Source organism: Engraulis encrasicolus, unplaced genomic scaffold (assembly GCF_034702125.1).
Source record: "Engraulis encrasicolus isolate BLACKSEA-1 unplaced genomic scaffold, IST_EnEncr_1.0 scaffold_395_np1212, whole genome shotgun sequence".
Taxonomy (NCBI): domain Eukaryota; kingdom Metazoa; phylum Chordata; class Actinopteri; order Clupeiformes; family Engraulidae; genus Engraulis; species Engraulis encrasicolus.
This window is the reverse complement of record NW_026945693.1, coordinates 2,501-17,500: the sequence shown is the minus strand read 5'-3', so window position 1 is coordinate 17,500 and position 15,000 is coordinate 2,501. Positions and strand designations below refer to the sequence as shown.

Genomic DNA, 15,000 nt, shown 5'->3' with positions numbered 1-15,000 from the left:
GGGGCATTAATTTGCTAAATGTGACGATGGTTGCATTATATTTGTAATACAGTGGTGGGGAAAAGCTGGGTTCATCTCAAAAGTGGTTATATGGACGTGTGCTCCTCACAAACCCCTCAAGCTAGCTTCTTTATCACCCAAAATTACACCCAAGATATTCACGTAGGCCTACTACAGAAATTTCAAGACATATATAAACATATTTATTTGAAAACCACTGGTCCATATAATGTGTCTTCTTGCTTCTTTGTAAATGGACAAAAAAATGTGGCGTTATTACACTTGTGAGGTTTGTGTATTGCATAGACACCCGGTCGATCTTCTGCTGCTTGTTGCAATGCTGCAGGTGGCCTTAATGTTTAATGATGAACTATGTAGTAGTGAAGTTTTTTTTGTCCCCCCCCCCAGTTGCTAAACAATAGCAAAGTTGAAAGTTGTTCCAGTGCATCATTTGTCATTGTGCTTGAAAAATTCTGTAGCTCCTGGGAGAGGCATGGATTGGAATGATCTTGGGGCCATGAAACGGACATGGATGGAGGCTGCAGTGATGACCGAAGTGTGTGTGACAGCAGGTAAAATGTATTTTCTAGTTTTGTTTTGGAAAAGGGAGGTCACTCAGTGTTTCCAGCAGGAGATTGCTTAGGCGAGGTGGTAAGCCTTTGGACCCATTGCCTTAGTCTTCTCATGTCTTCTGACTCACCAGGGCCAGCCATGCCTCAATAGTTGGCGCGCTGGTCAGATCAAAGGGCTGTGTGTTCAAATCCTACCCTTACCGCCATCATCGTCCATGGCTGTGGTGGCCCTGAGCAAGGCGCTTAACCCCACATTGCGCCATGGCCTGTAACCAACACCCTTGTACCTAAATAACTAAGTCGCTTTGATGTCCTGATTAAGACTGGCTAAGTAATGTAACTGCTAAAGATGGAGCATACATTCATTTACTTATAGATCAGATCAGTGGTGATTGTATTTTTAAATTAAACTAATGATGTTTTGGTGGGATTTTCTGATGTCACAGCATGCGCCTAGCCGCAGCAGGCAGCACGAGACGTCATTGGGCAGCAGTGAGCAGCAGCGCAGCAAGTTGTGCCTGGTCGCAGCAAGTCGCGCCTGGTCGCAGCATTTGGCATCCTGAGAAGGTGAGTATTGTTTACAATTGCAAGGAGGTTGCCTGTGCAATGAATTAAGCTTTTGCGTGTTCAAAACGAAGGTTTGATGGGGATGAAGCTCATTGGTGCGTGTGTCGCTTTCAAATTGCATAGCGAAAGCCAGTCTAAAGTAAGTCGGAATAGCCAATGTAGGCGGTATCAAATCAGTCCGTTTGTAATGTAACACAGTTCTTACAGGTTATCTTGGACACTGGTAATATTGTTTGTCCATAACGGGGTGAAAAGCCCGCAGTGCTGAGGGCTGCTGGGCCTCATGGGAGAAGTGCCAGGCGGTCACCGTCACACGGCCGGGAGCGGTTGCAGCTGGAGTTTTTCCCATGGCCTTCGCATGAAGCCTTGGCATGAAGATCGACCACGTGCCGACGGCCTGAAGATGTGGTTAACATTTCCTTTTGTAAGAATTACAGGTCTGGGCATTAGCCAATGAAGGTGGGGACAGATGGCCTTATTGACTGTGGTCCTGGCTAGATAGGAGATGAGCATATGTGACTGAGGCTAACTGGCAGAGTTGGCGTGGAACGTTAGTAAACCTCCCTCCCAAAAGCCTCATACAGTGTCGATGCCGTTGGGCTGGGGGACTGATCCTTTAGTCCAGCGGTTCGATTCCCGAGGGGGAGGAACAGATGCAAGATGACCTCCGTCACACACACATGGGGACAATCACACTAATTTAATACTTTTCATATTAGGGGCCAAGCTGATGACACTGCCTGGTGGAGAGGGGCTGAGTCTGTAAGATCACTGAATGTTTTTTTTGTTGTCTTATTATTCACCAGAAGGCCAAACGTGGTGCTGTGTTGGGCAGGGGAGCATGGAGCCTCTCGGAGGTGTGTGTGTGTGTGTGTGTGTGTGTGTGTGTGTGTGTGTGTGTGCGCGCGTGTGTGCATGCATGCACGACCTTATGCACTTTTCTCTTGGACCGGGGACTTCGTGTGTGTGTGTGTGTGTGTGTGTGTGTGTGTGTGTGTGTGTGTGTGTGTGTGTGTGTTTGCGCACTGCCATCCCACTATGCTGAAAGAAGACTGGGCCTTTGGTGTGGATGGTTGTTTACCCATGTTTTTCGTTGTGGCATGTGTGGATGATGACTGAAACCCAACAGGTAACGGATGACAGACACAGGACTGACGTGAAGACCTGAGGATGTGCGTGACGAGATGGACCCGGCTGAGTCCAGCTGCACACACGGATACAATTGATAAGGTATGAAAATTGTTCTGTAAAACTATGTCTAGAGTAGACACCAAGATGATCGTGCTCCAGAGCTCTGCAACATGCGTTATCTGCTCTATGCCGCTGACTGTATTGTATTTGGCAAATGTACCGTACTGCATTGGATATTGGAAATGGACAGTGGTCTCTACGACTCAAAAAAAAAAACACATGCAGGGTTTTCAGCCAACACAAATGGTGGGTGGATTGAAAATCCATCATTAAAGGGACACTGTGTGAGATTTTTAGTTGTTTATTTCCAGAATTCATGCTGCCCATTCACTAATGTTACCTTTTTCATGAATACTTACCACAAGCATCAAATTCTAAGTTTACATTATGACTGTAAAAATTGCACTTTTCATACATGAAAAGGGGGATCTTCTCCATGGTCCGCCATTTTGAATTTCCAAAAATAGCCATTTTTAGCTGCAAAAATGACTGTACTTGGCAGTGGCGGCGCCAGAAATAATTTGTTGCAGTTGCTTAGCAGTTGCTGTATGAATTCAAGAGGTTGCTGGTCAAAAAAAAAAAAAAAAACCTTGATCGAAACACCTATATTTAGCAGAGGCACTTTTCGGGAAGGGGTGGGGTGGTTACGGTCCTGTACGAGTCAAGTTTACAGTACAGTAACAACAACACAGACTGAAGCATTCAGTGCGAAGTCATTTGACACAGACCCGTAGCCAGAACTGTTTCTTAAGGCGGGCATATGAAATCCAAGGGCGGGCACCACTTATTATTATCTTAATTTTGCTTATTTGACCATTTGCGCAGCCCAAATCCCTCACAATCATTACATTAAACATGACAGGACAGCGTGCGCTCTCACACATGCACAGATTGCGCGGGCGCGCGCGCACACACAGGCGTGCGAGCCGAAATAAATTAGACACAGAATCTCGAACTCAACAACAACAAAAACACCACGACTGACAGCGGCGATTCTAGGGCAAGTTGGGAGCGAATATTTTAAAGAATTAGGCCTATCATTTGCAACAAATCGCCACTATAGTAGTTTATCGTCTTAAGCTAGCTGTTATTCACCATCGGCTTGGGGGCCCTAAGCGGCTAGGCCTACCTCTCTAGCCTGGTGATAAGATGCACCTCTGACGACAGGTGCAATTCAAAGCAAAGCAACCAACAGAGGAGTAGTTAGCTGCCTTTTGCCAAATGCCAACACAGACAAAGCACACACCGCCACCAACAACAACTGCATGTGCACATGACAGGCCTATTAGATGACGAGCAGCAAGCATCTCAAACTGAATAGAAAACAAAACGCCACGGCGCGGCGGCCGGGTGTATTTCAAAGCAACCAACAGAGGCATAGTACAATATTGCAATTGCCATCACACACATACACATGCATGCGCGCGCGCGCGCACACACACACACACACACACACACACAATGTGACTTACTATGAGTAGAGTGGCAGCGCTGTCTTATGTCAATCATGTGTCAGCGTTTCTCCAGGCTAAACTTCCACATCTCGCCTCCTGTTAGCATCCAGAACTAGACAGCAATATCGCCACTAACGCAGATGAGACTCGCCACTAAAACGCCAGCATATCTAGAGCTATATGGCTCAGCTGACATGTCATCTCTGCGATCCAACTGTTCTGCGCTTTTCTGAATCTCGCCATAGCCTATCGCTTCAAGTTACTGAATGTTCCTTGAAAGTTGCATGCTTGCCTTTCCCAGTTTCGATAGCATGTTTCTGAAATCACTTCAGAGAGATTGAAAAGATTGTGTCTAATGATACAGAATGCATCCTCTGCAAGGAATATCCTCTGCAATGGAATAACTTTCTCGAGCCAATCCCAGTTCCCAGATAGAGGGAAATGAACGTCTTTTCAAACCAAAATATCTCACGAGGTATTCTTTCAACAAAACCTGATTGGTTTTATCAGTGCCGAAGTCATTCACAGATCCATCAGTAGGGATAGCCACCGTTGTTGGCCTGCTACGTGCTACGAGCCTGCTACGTGCTACGAGCTACCGCTCCCTAGACGCTGTCGGTCCGGCTGTCATGGTCAGGATTCACGAAGATAATCCAGGCTTTTCTAACATGTCATGTCGTGGGTTATTCAAAGCTACCGATGTTGGAATTTTAAAACAGTTAATAGGCCTATCTGTTCTGTCACTTTAGCAGAATGTGCGCATGCCCAACACTCGGGAACTGGGCACGGTGAGGGGGAGGGGAGGATAGTTCCAGGCTGCTGTAAGTGTAACTCGAGTTGAAACGACAGACCAGACCACTGCCCTGAAATATTGACGTTTCTCATTTCTAGATAAGGCTATGCATGCACATAATCTGATTCATATGACACGAATGTGAATGTCGAATGTCATTCGGCCAAAGGTTTAGTTGAACATACTCATTCAATACTATTTTACGGAAAATTGCATTATATTTTATATATTTTTGACGAAAAGTCAGGGGTTGCTCAGCAGTTGCTGATTAATTTCGAGGGGTTTCCATAGCAACCCTAAGCAACCCTGTGGCGCCGCCCCTGGTACTTGGACCATACTAGAAAATATTTGTTTAATACTTAGTAAACTTTCATGTAAAGATCAAATTTGGCAATAGGCAGCCCAATTTCAATAAGCAGCAAAGTTGCAGTACCTTTTTTGACCATTTCCTGCACAGTGTCCCTTTTAAATCCAACATTAGCCAAGTTCTTGGAATACCCCCCAGGTTGATCTTTTGCAACTTGCATGGCTGTGTTGTTGCTATGCTGCATTTTGGCCTTGAAGTGATACTGTCCCATTTTTGGAAATAAGCTCATTTTACACCTCTCCTTGAGTTAAATGATTGGGTTTTACCTTTCTCCTGTACTTCCTGCCGTTGTCTCAGTACGACAGTACAAAGTTTACCCTAAAGCTGGCGGCTAGCTGGTCACATAGGACTCGATGTTAACTGCTAGCTTGGGGGTAAAATTTGTACTGCCATACCCAGAGAACGGTTGAAAATACAGGAGAAGGGTGAAACCCAATCATTTAACTCAAGGTAAGGTGTACAGCTTATTTCCAAATAATGAGCTTATTTCCAAAAATGGGACAGGAGTTAAAGTCTTTGTGATTAACTGCGTAGTAGTGAAGGTCTTATCAGTTGCTTAGCAGCAATTAAAGTTGTAAACATTTCACCCTCATCATTTGTTTATTGTGTTTGAAAAATCCTCTAGCTCTTGAGGAAGGCCTGGAATAACCTTGGAGGTGGCAGAGATGACTGGAGAGCTCAGAGTGTCAGGTAAAACGTAAGTCTCTGCTTCTTGGTGCACTCCACAGTCCACAGTCCAGGACGGCCGACAATAGAAAGCAAACTGGTCCACTTCAGACTCGTGATGAACATTGCCGTAGTCGTCTAATATTCAAAGGCTTCAATTGAGGCTATGTTTACCTGTCTACCTTTGCCCCGGCACCTCTGTCTTTGTACAATTTTAAAACTGAGTGCTTATCTGGTCCCTATTATTATTGTTATTATGGGATTATTATTCTTGTTAAAAAGTGTTTCACAATGCACTGATATTGATTGGCCATGGCACTGGGTCACTTGACCTGGAATCCATTTTAAAAGCACCTTTGTAAGAAGTAACAAAGTTTGCCCTGATGAATACTGGCAGCGTTATCCCTTAAAATAAAGAATTTGAATCCTTTTTTCACTAACATCAGTGTGCCTCTGATCATTGAGGCTACCGCCTTCAAGAAGGAGCCTACTGCTTGGGCCTTCACATTTTGGGGATACTCACAACCTAAATACTGAGGGAAAGAACATGTTTCTTTGTATTTTGTGTAGTCATATCAATATGGTTTGACTGACAAAGAGGTGATGACGTCCGTTGTTATGCTTTAAACGCAATGCAACAACAAACATTTCAGTGGCCCCGTCTTCTCTGGCCGAGGCGTTCTGAAGTGAACCAACTTGCTTTCTATTGTACTTTTACTAGTCACTCTCTCACGGAACGTTCGCTAAACGTTCCCGCGGTTTTAACTGCCAATGAGAAGTACCGAACTCTGCATTCCAATTGGTTACTCGCCTCGCTCAGAGTTAAAATAGGGTCTTAAACACTTAGGATTTTCCTTTGCCTTAAGACATGTAAAAGTTTTTATCTTTTACCTGACATGTTTCGACGGTGTCACTTTCACTTCTTCATCAGAGGGTCACTGTGATGTTGATGAGTGACGTGCTTTAAAATCAGCTGATGATGTTGTGGAGGTGTGACCTCCCTGCCAATAATGACACGTTGGTCACACCTCCTGCTGTTAGAGTTGTCCTCTTAGGATGGTGGTCCAGGTGTGAGAGAGCATATATGCCCTCTCATCCCTCAGGAGTCTATGGAGATCAGAAAGCTCAACCCAAGTATCATGAACAGGGATGAGGGGGTATATATGCTCTCTCACACCTGGACCACCATCCTACCCAGCCATCGCGGGAACGAAATTTTCGCTAAGCAGCGGCACAGTAAGGTAAGAGCTACTGCTCTGGCATGGGACCTCCTCCATGCTACCCTGATTGGCATTCATCTATCTGACGTAAATTGCGGGTGTAGTCCACATGGCTGTGAGACAGTTCACTGGCTGCTGTGTTTTTATGTCTTGAGAAGTCACGTTAGAAAAAAAACTATCCATCTTGTTTGTCAAGCATTCAACCCCACCTTTATTAGACCAAGCAAATCTCATTGCGATCAAGCAAGTTCCTGCTCAGTTGCGTCCGAGCCTAATGTTTTCATTTCCGCCCACATTGCATCGCTTGTACAGTACTCGCCTGCTCGTCTCGCTGTGACACGTCGCTGCTAGTTACTCGCTCAGCAATGTGTGTGAACGAGGCTTTAAGCAAGGCATTTTGTGTGATGTCTTTGCACGTCTTGCCATGCTTTGACACTAACATGTATTAAAGTGAACATTTTCTCTTCATGTGTAACGCAGAAACATCATCTCCAGCCTCTATGCATCGAAAGATAAGGGAGGAAAAGGCCATCTTGCTCTCAGCTGTGGAAAAGTGTAACAACAAGAAGAATGATTGACAGCATCCTGAAACATGGGTGTAAGTACCGGTACACAATTCGCCTTTGGCTAAGCTCGGCCCCCTTGTATTACAGTCGCTAGGTCGGACAGATGAGCTTTCTTTCTTTCTTTCTTTCTGTGCTGCGATGTCAACATGGTTTGTGACTGTAAATCGCAGCAGTTGTTCACCCCCTAATAAATAAGTATGTATTTCCTTAATTGTCTTGCATCACAGTTGTTAAACTGTTGTGGGCTCTCTCACCTTCTCACCTGGATTATCGATAGGCGTGCTGTAGCTGGCACCATGGTCAGCTAACTCGTATCTGTGAGCCCTTGCTGAAACTGCTAGACAAAATCACCCGACGTGACTGCTGTAGTCATCCTCAAAGAAAATCCTCTCTAGAAAATCTGTGCAACCACATCAGTTAACGTTTGGCGTTTATATCTTCAGTAGCCTAACAAAATAACGTCCATCAGCTGCTAGACAAAACGATCCTGACGTGACTGATGGTTAACTTTGCTAGCTGTTTTCTTCATTAAATAGACAATAAAACCAAAATCCTACCTTGACACGGGTTTGTGTTTTGCGGGGAAACTAGCACCTTTGTCACAGATGCCCCAGACACAATTTCCAATCACATTTTAATAATAATATGACCGTAATGTCTTGCTAAACCCGACTTGAAAACATGCGATTTCTGCATCGAGTGTCAAACTGTCCGACTTCTGTCCGGCCTCGTCCTTTTGCCGTGCTGCGATACAACATTTTAGGGCGGGCCTTAGCCTAAGGTGGGAATTCTGTTCACTCTGTGAAGCGGTAGTATTGATACAAAATCTGTTGTTTCTATGATCATTTTTTTAGATGTGTTAAAGGGGCACTGTCGAACTGAGTGCCGGACAATCGGTACCTAGCACGGCATAGAGCCTTGTTATTATTAATCTGTGAGTCTTTGAGGCCAAGGTTCACGTTAGCCGGCTGTGGCCGGACATTGGCCGTTTCGCATGCATGAATGACTGGCAAAGTAAAATGTGACCTGACAAAATGTCCGACAAAAATGACTACAATTAATCAGTAAATATTACTAGCTCATTTTAATCATTGAATGTGACAAAACACCAGTAATATGAAATTGAACAAAGCTGAAAATAATTGTGAATAGCCTAAATGAACGTGTCATAAACAGCACGCTATAGTGTTGCTTGCGCTCTCATCCCCACGTCATTGTCCCCAGTGAGGTTATATGCTTCCCAATCACTTGACTCACGCTGGCTGCTGTCGAGGAACTATTCTGCTTTTTGTTGCCCATTTTACCAATATATCAGTGAACACAACAAAGGGCGTTGCATTTGCAAAACCGTTTCATGCCCAGTTGCAAAGTCAACTGTTTGGGACACAATGCGATGGCATGCGCAGCATTTCAGCATCCAATTACTTTCACTTTACCTCTGCTGAAAAACGGTGGTGGATTGCCAAGTAGGCAACAGTAGAGGGTCAAATCATAAACATTTCAGAGAAAGATGTGCTCACGAGAAGTCCCAGCGAAAGAGCATGCAGGGCTTTAAAACTTTTTTTTCATCTCTGGCCAAAATGGATGTAACTCACACGCCCACATAGAGCGTCGTACGCAACGTGTCGATTCCATTACCTTTGAGAGCGCAGGAAGGAACACATTGCAATACAGTTCAAATTTCAGTTGTGTCGTTTCTGTTACTGCACTACCATTACAGTCATCTCCTCGTTACCCAATTTGAGTAGGGAAATCCTCTTTGGTTTGCGGACAAAACACAATGTTTTCAGTCTAACTTCGGCTAGATATGCACGCTGCACGTTGGGTGGCTGCTTTTTTTTCCCAGTTCGAGCTCTCTGGTCTCTGAAAGAGAGCGCGCGTTTGCTCCCCGTGCATACAAGCAGGGCTCTGAATTAACACCAGCCAACTGGCCAATTGCTAGTGAAATTTAAGTTTTGCTAGAAAAGACCAATTTACTAGCCACTTTGACCCATTAAGGAGTGTGTGGTTGGCGATATGAGGGAAGGTCCGTTGGATATTCCATATGTCCGGTATTCTGCAATACAGCCGGCCACTTGTCTGGCCAGCGAGAATTCCAGCGTGAACACTGCTTGAGGCAACGTAGTAGTTGGGATATTCAACATGTCAACAAATGTTTTTGAAATTTAGCTGCTTGGCTCAGGACCTCGTGTCGTGGTCTGTTGTGGTTCTGACATGTTTCCTCTCATTTTATGTTTCTCAGGGTGTGCTACGTATCCATGTTTTCTGGAAACACTGTACATGGTGAGCACTCCTACATTCATTGTCAGTATAATAACAGAAAGTAAATTTCAGTGACAGATTTTTCCACATGCTGCTACTGTTTAATGATTTTTTGTTTGTTTGTTTGTTTGTTTGTTTTCTCCCTTGCAGTGGTAGAAGATGGCTGTCGTCGTGGGTGCTGAACAAAAATAAAATCCACTATGCTTTGTTTTTAGTTTGCCGCTTCATGGTTAACTATTTTACTCTTTAAAAAAATAAAGCAACACAGACACCCCATGGCGTGGGTCCTTTTATTACATCACACAATGCATGTATGCGGTGTACAAAGTCTGGTGGCTTTAGGTGATAGCTGCCTTGCTACCCTTGCTTGTGCTTTTTCAGCAGAGAGAAAGTGAACTGAAATTTAGTCCTCAGATCACAGCACTCCATTCCACTTGTTTTGTCACCCAGACGGTGGGTTCTTTCGTGATGATGCAGTGGTGCTTGTGCTATGCAGCGTGCATGTGCACTGATTACCAGAATGCATCAAACTGGCAAAATGTGCATGCCCGCTGCAGAGCAAAAGCATCACTCCTTCATCACCAACAAACTCGGTACGAACAAACTTTCTCCCTCTGACATCACCTCAGGCCAATTCAGACTAGGAGTGTATTCTAACATGCAGACTTCCATCCTCCACTTGTGCTTGTGGCCTCGTGTTTTGCTGACGCCCTGTCTCCGTAGAGAAAACAAGGCTTTCCTGCCGTCAGCGTAGCCACAACATTTTTTTGGGGGGGGGGGACGACTGTTCTTCATTCACCATCCCAATTCCAAACGATGAAATTACATTAGAATTGTGCATTTTGCAAGACATTGAATACATTTTCTGTCGTCTTTGACTTCATCATACGTAAGGTCACAAGCGGGCAAGTGAGCAAGGAAGTCTGCATATTGGAATGCTCCCCATGGTACATGTTACATTCATACTGTGGCCTTTAACGCATTAGTGAAGAGGAAATGGAAGGTTCATGGCACATTGAATCGACAACCATAGGAGAATGCTTTGAATCTGAACAGTGGAGGAGATATGTATGACTGATAACTTGTGTGTTTACCACTGTGTTGTAATTGAATTAAGATATTACTTCAGTAATATACAGTATATTGGGGACAGCTTGTAAACAATGTAGCGCTGTTTTAGTGAATTAAGGGGTGGGGGTTCTTTTAAAAAAAAAGAAAAAGCTGAAGAGGTGGAGACGACGATGAGGATGATGACATCGGGGGCGATGGAAGCTTGGAGAAGGCACCACTGGTGTGGTATCAAACTGGTATGCTGGGGCCCCTCTGAAGTCCTCCCAGGTCCTGCGTCAACACTCCAAGAAATAAGAAAAAGTCTTGTGATGAAGCCAAGTTCCAAATGTGTCCAGTTTCAGATATGAATAGTCTCTCTCTCTCTCTCTCTCTCTCTCTCTCTCTCTCTCTCTCTCTCTCTCTCTCTCTCTCTCTGAGATTCAATGTTAGTTTAGTTATGCTACTTGTCTTTGCCTTTGTAAGGCAGGCATCATGTGAACTGACGCGCGCTGGATGATAAGCGCCACCTTATGTAAAGCAACAGAATACCTGATGGGTGGTTTAGGCCTACTGCAAGCTGTTGGATCAATCATTTTCATAATGCTACACATCATTGACTTGCTATACCGTATGTTGTGCCTGTCTGTAAATAAAGTATGTGTAAACAAGCATTGTCACTTTGTTATGTAGTAGGCGACAAGTCAATGAAAGAACACGCTGGTTCGACATAACACAAGTGAAGCTAATCATTTCTGGATAGCCTACATAGCAAACTAAGATCGAACTTGCAAGATAATAAAATGAAGAGGTGAATTACATATGGGATCATTTTTTTTTTTACCAGCACTGGTAGTCCTTTTCCGATGCCTTCAGAATGCGTACACAATGAATGTGTTCTTTTTTTCCCCAATACGTACTGATTCATTACGCATTTTGAATGCGTAACAAAAGAAACGCGTTTTCTTTTTTCCTATGCGTACTGTTTCATTACGCATTTTGAATGCGTAGTATAGCAAACGTTTTCTCTCTCTTTCCCATGCGTACTGCTTATTTACGCATTTTGAATGCGTAGTATAGCAAACGTTTTCTCTCTCTTTCCCATGCGTACTGCTTATTTACGCATTTTGAATGCACGCGTATAACAATATGCAACATGTTCAGTCCTTCAAGGGAGTTGAAATAACATTTCAGTTCTTTCTTGAAAGTGGGATGGTTTTCTTCCTCCTTCCTTGCATTTGGTAACTTACTCTCCCATGGCTATAAACAAATTCAAGATAAAATATGGTTCACATAGATCCTCTCTCAAAGAAAGCGCTTGTATACAGGCGTTGTAATTCGTCATCAGGCTTAGGAAATGGTTACCGTAATTGCATCAACATCACAAGGAAATGTTTCTTCTCTATTTATTTTACACGACATAACCCCTGGCAGACTGTTTCGACTTTAACATACAGGTGTATGTGATATTTTTCTACAACAACAACAATAATTAATAATAACAAGTTCGTATGTTTTGTACTATCTCTCGAAAATGTACACTTTTTTTTTTAAATGTTTGTTTGCCTTGACAACGGTTGCTATGACCATAGAGTTAACACAAGTGCAATCTGCAGCACCACCACCACTACCGTCTGACCATGGGTTTAAACGTACTAAGAGCATATACCACCCAAATGATGGGTGCAATGAAGCACACATTAATCTCATATTGTGTTTTAATCTATCCCAAAGTCACAATGCCTCTTTTACGAAGGATTACAGAAGAAACGGCCCTGTGCTAAATGCGTAACTCCTGGTACGTTCTAACCAACCAATAAGGAGGCGCTTTGGCTTTTCCGAGCATTCCCGAGTCATTGAGAGTTGATGATGCAGTGCTTTCGGTCCACCGTAAGGGGGTGCTCCGAATGCGTAATGTTCTTTTACGCATCGGCATGCTTAACAAATAGTCACATATATTACGCATTTGGGATGAGGATAGGTTGCACACACACACAGCAATGAAGCCTAGTAACATCCAATTTCTGCTCTGGTGCACGCTTGGCAGCCGGGTGTGCAGTGTGGAGATAGCAAGTGAGAAAAACAGTTGAATAGTTGGTGTCAGGGTGCGTTTGGGCGACTGTAAAAACGTGGTGTTGTTTGTTGTGTCTTATTCGTGTCTAGCTGGGTAGTATAGATTGGTTAAAAGAACCAACATATGTATCATCTTGTCTCACTTTTGAGAAGAACATACTGAAAAAGAAAGCCCAACTGGGAAACTCCAACTCCGCATTGTCATTGTGACATAGCAGTCCGCAGCAGACAAGTACACTGCACACTTCACACAACAAAGTTGCATTTATGCCTCACCCGTGCAAGGGGGCAGCCTCCAATGGTGCCCCAAGGGAGCACTGCGGCGGGACGTTACCATGCCCAGGGTACCTCAGTCATGGAGGAGGTTTGGGGAGAGCACTGGTTAATTACTCCCCCCACCAACGTGGCAGTTTGGAAGTCGGACCGGCGACCTTTGGGCTACAAGTCTGATGCCCTAACCGCTTACCCATGACTGCCCCGTCATTGTTAAGGTACGGTGGTCTGTTCCTGTAGAGGGTGGTATTGTTCATTGGGGCTGTATAGCAATAGAGCTTGGTTTGATTTTGTTTTTGGTCTTTTCAATTTTAAAGTTTTCAATTGTAAATTCATCCTGGATGTTATTTGAAATAGGAAATGTTTGTCATTCCGTCACCCATAGTTCCAGGGGAACTCATAACTTAAGTGAAGAAAAGAGTGTCATTGCTCACAATTTTAGTGATTGTTTAGGTGAGGAGCCTATGCAATTTCCTATGTGACCCTGATTAGACAATGACATTGCTCATCGCTCATTGCCAGTGCAAATTCCTGTATGACCCATGTGACCAAACAAACATGTCTTCGTGTGAAGGCGACCTGTTGAGTTTGGTTTCATGGTGTGAGGTTATTTCTGTAGTCCGAGTCATCAGTCAGCACACTTAAATCCTTTTTTTATTGCCATGGTTTTGAGCAAAGACCTTCCTTATGGCACACCTAGGGACTCCTAGGGAGTCCGTCTTGGAATCGAAAGGTTGCAGTTTTGAATTGGCCTGATGAGAATGGAGAATGGACTGACCGTTGCCTCCTCTCAGCGCTTATGCACTGTGGGAGTTTGTGCCCTTGAAACATAGGCTATACAATACACATAATGGAAATATGTAGGAAATATGTATGGAAATAAGTAGGCCTGTCACGATAACACATTTTGCTGGATGATAAATTGGCCAAGAAATGATTGCGATAAACGATAATATTGTCTTCTCTGTCATTTAGAAAATATATAATGACAATGGGATAGAAATGTGAATACACCCTTTCTAATTTTGCAGCAGGGGGTGCTAGAAAGAGGGGTAGATAGAGAGAAAGACAAAAGACAGACAGACTGAAAATTAAAAGTACACCAACGTTTAAGCATCATTGCGCTGAGTGAAATGTGCCTATCGATATTCAGTCTAAAAGAGAGTGAAGAGGAAAGCAAAGAAGCATGCATAAACTTATTGTGGCAAAAAAGTTATCATGCTTGTAAAAACGTATTTTACAATATATTGACTTATTGAATATTGTGACAGCCCTATGTCTAAGTGGTCCTCCACAGGAAGAGGTCTGGAAAATTAAAAATGGTCAGTGTTTCCATGTTATCTCTACAAACTGTATCTTGATGCTTTGTTCATGCTAAAAAAACCCAGTGTAGCCTACATGCATTTACAATGGTACATGGCGGTGTAGCCTATACAATTCTGCTTGGTCATGGTAGATGAACTGCAACATGTAGGCCTATTATGCATAGGCATAGAAGACACAGCTATGCAGCATGTAGTGCATGCGTGCCGCTCGTGCGCATGCACAAACACAGTATTTATTATTTACATGAACGCAAGTGAACAGTGTTTCTCTCTGTCCAAACACATGCGACTGCTTTGTATTTTACTCTCAGAGAAGACATGGCATACTCTTGTGATGAAATCAGAGGCTCTGTCTCTCTCACATGACTTCTGCATCTCCCTCTGCATCTCACAGATATACTGCCTCAGGCACAGCTTGTACATTTCTGAACTGACAACAAATAATATAAAACAACAGTTTTCAAATGCAATGTTTTATATTCTTTTATCTTACATACGCTTTTCATTTCTTTTAGCTTGTTTCTTGTTAGTCCTTGTACTCTTCTACTTGTAATTGTTGTACCTTGTATTTTAGCTCTGGGTTTGTTGCCAACCAGCCCCCTTTGAAAGTATAGGCTGCATTGT

The 15,000-nt window shown here is 43.6% G+C and overlaps 2 long non-coding RNA genes across 4 annotated transcripts in view; one reads left to right on the top strand and one right to left on the bottom strand.

The window, feature by feature from the left end:
• LOC134443907 (uncharacterized) overlaps positions 1-9,930 on the top strand; it is a 10,556-nt gene extending 626 nt beyond the window's left edge. The window contains exons 2-8 of one of the 2 annotated variants that reach the window (XR_010033768.1): positions 480-572; positions 1,019-1,139; positions 2,269-2,369; positions 5,570-5,634; positions 7,311-7,428; positions 9,639-9,679; positions 9,809-9,930. This is a non-coding gene — a long non-coding RNA (uncharacterized LOC134443907). Of the gene's footprint in view, positions 1-479; positions 573-1,018; positions 1,140-2,268; positions 2,370-5,569; positions 5,642-7,310; positions 7,429-9,638; positions 9,680-9,808 lie in introns of both variants that reach the window. The other variant, XR_010033767.1, reaches the window with a different exon arrangement.
• Positions 9,931-9,934: 4 nt separating this feature from the next.
• LOC134443908 (uncharacterized) lies at positions 9,935-12,063 on the bottom strand. Of its 2 annotated transcripts, none has more exons than XR_010033770.1 (2): positions 11,550-12,063; positions 9,935-11,351 (listed from the first exon to the last, which is right to left on the bottom strand). It is a non-coding gene; the product is annotated as an uncharacterized LOC134443908 (long non-coding RNA). The 2 variants fall into 2 exon arrangements; XR_010033769.1 differs by having other exon boundaries at positions 9,935-11,010.
• Between the last annotated feature and the right edge of the window lie 2,937 nt (positions 12,064-15,000).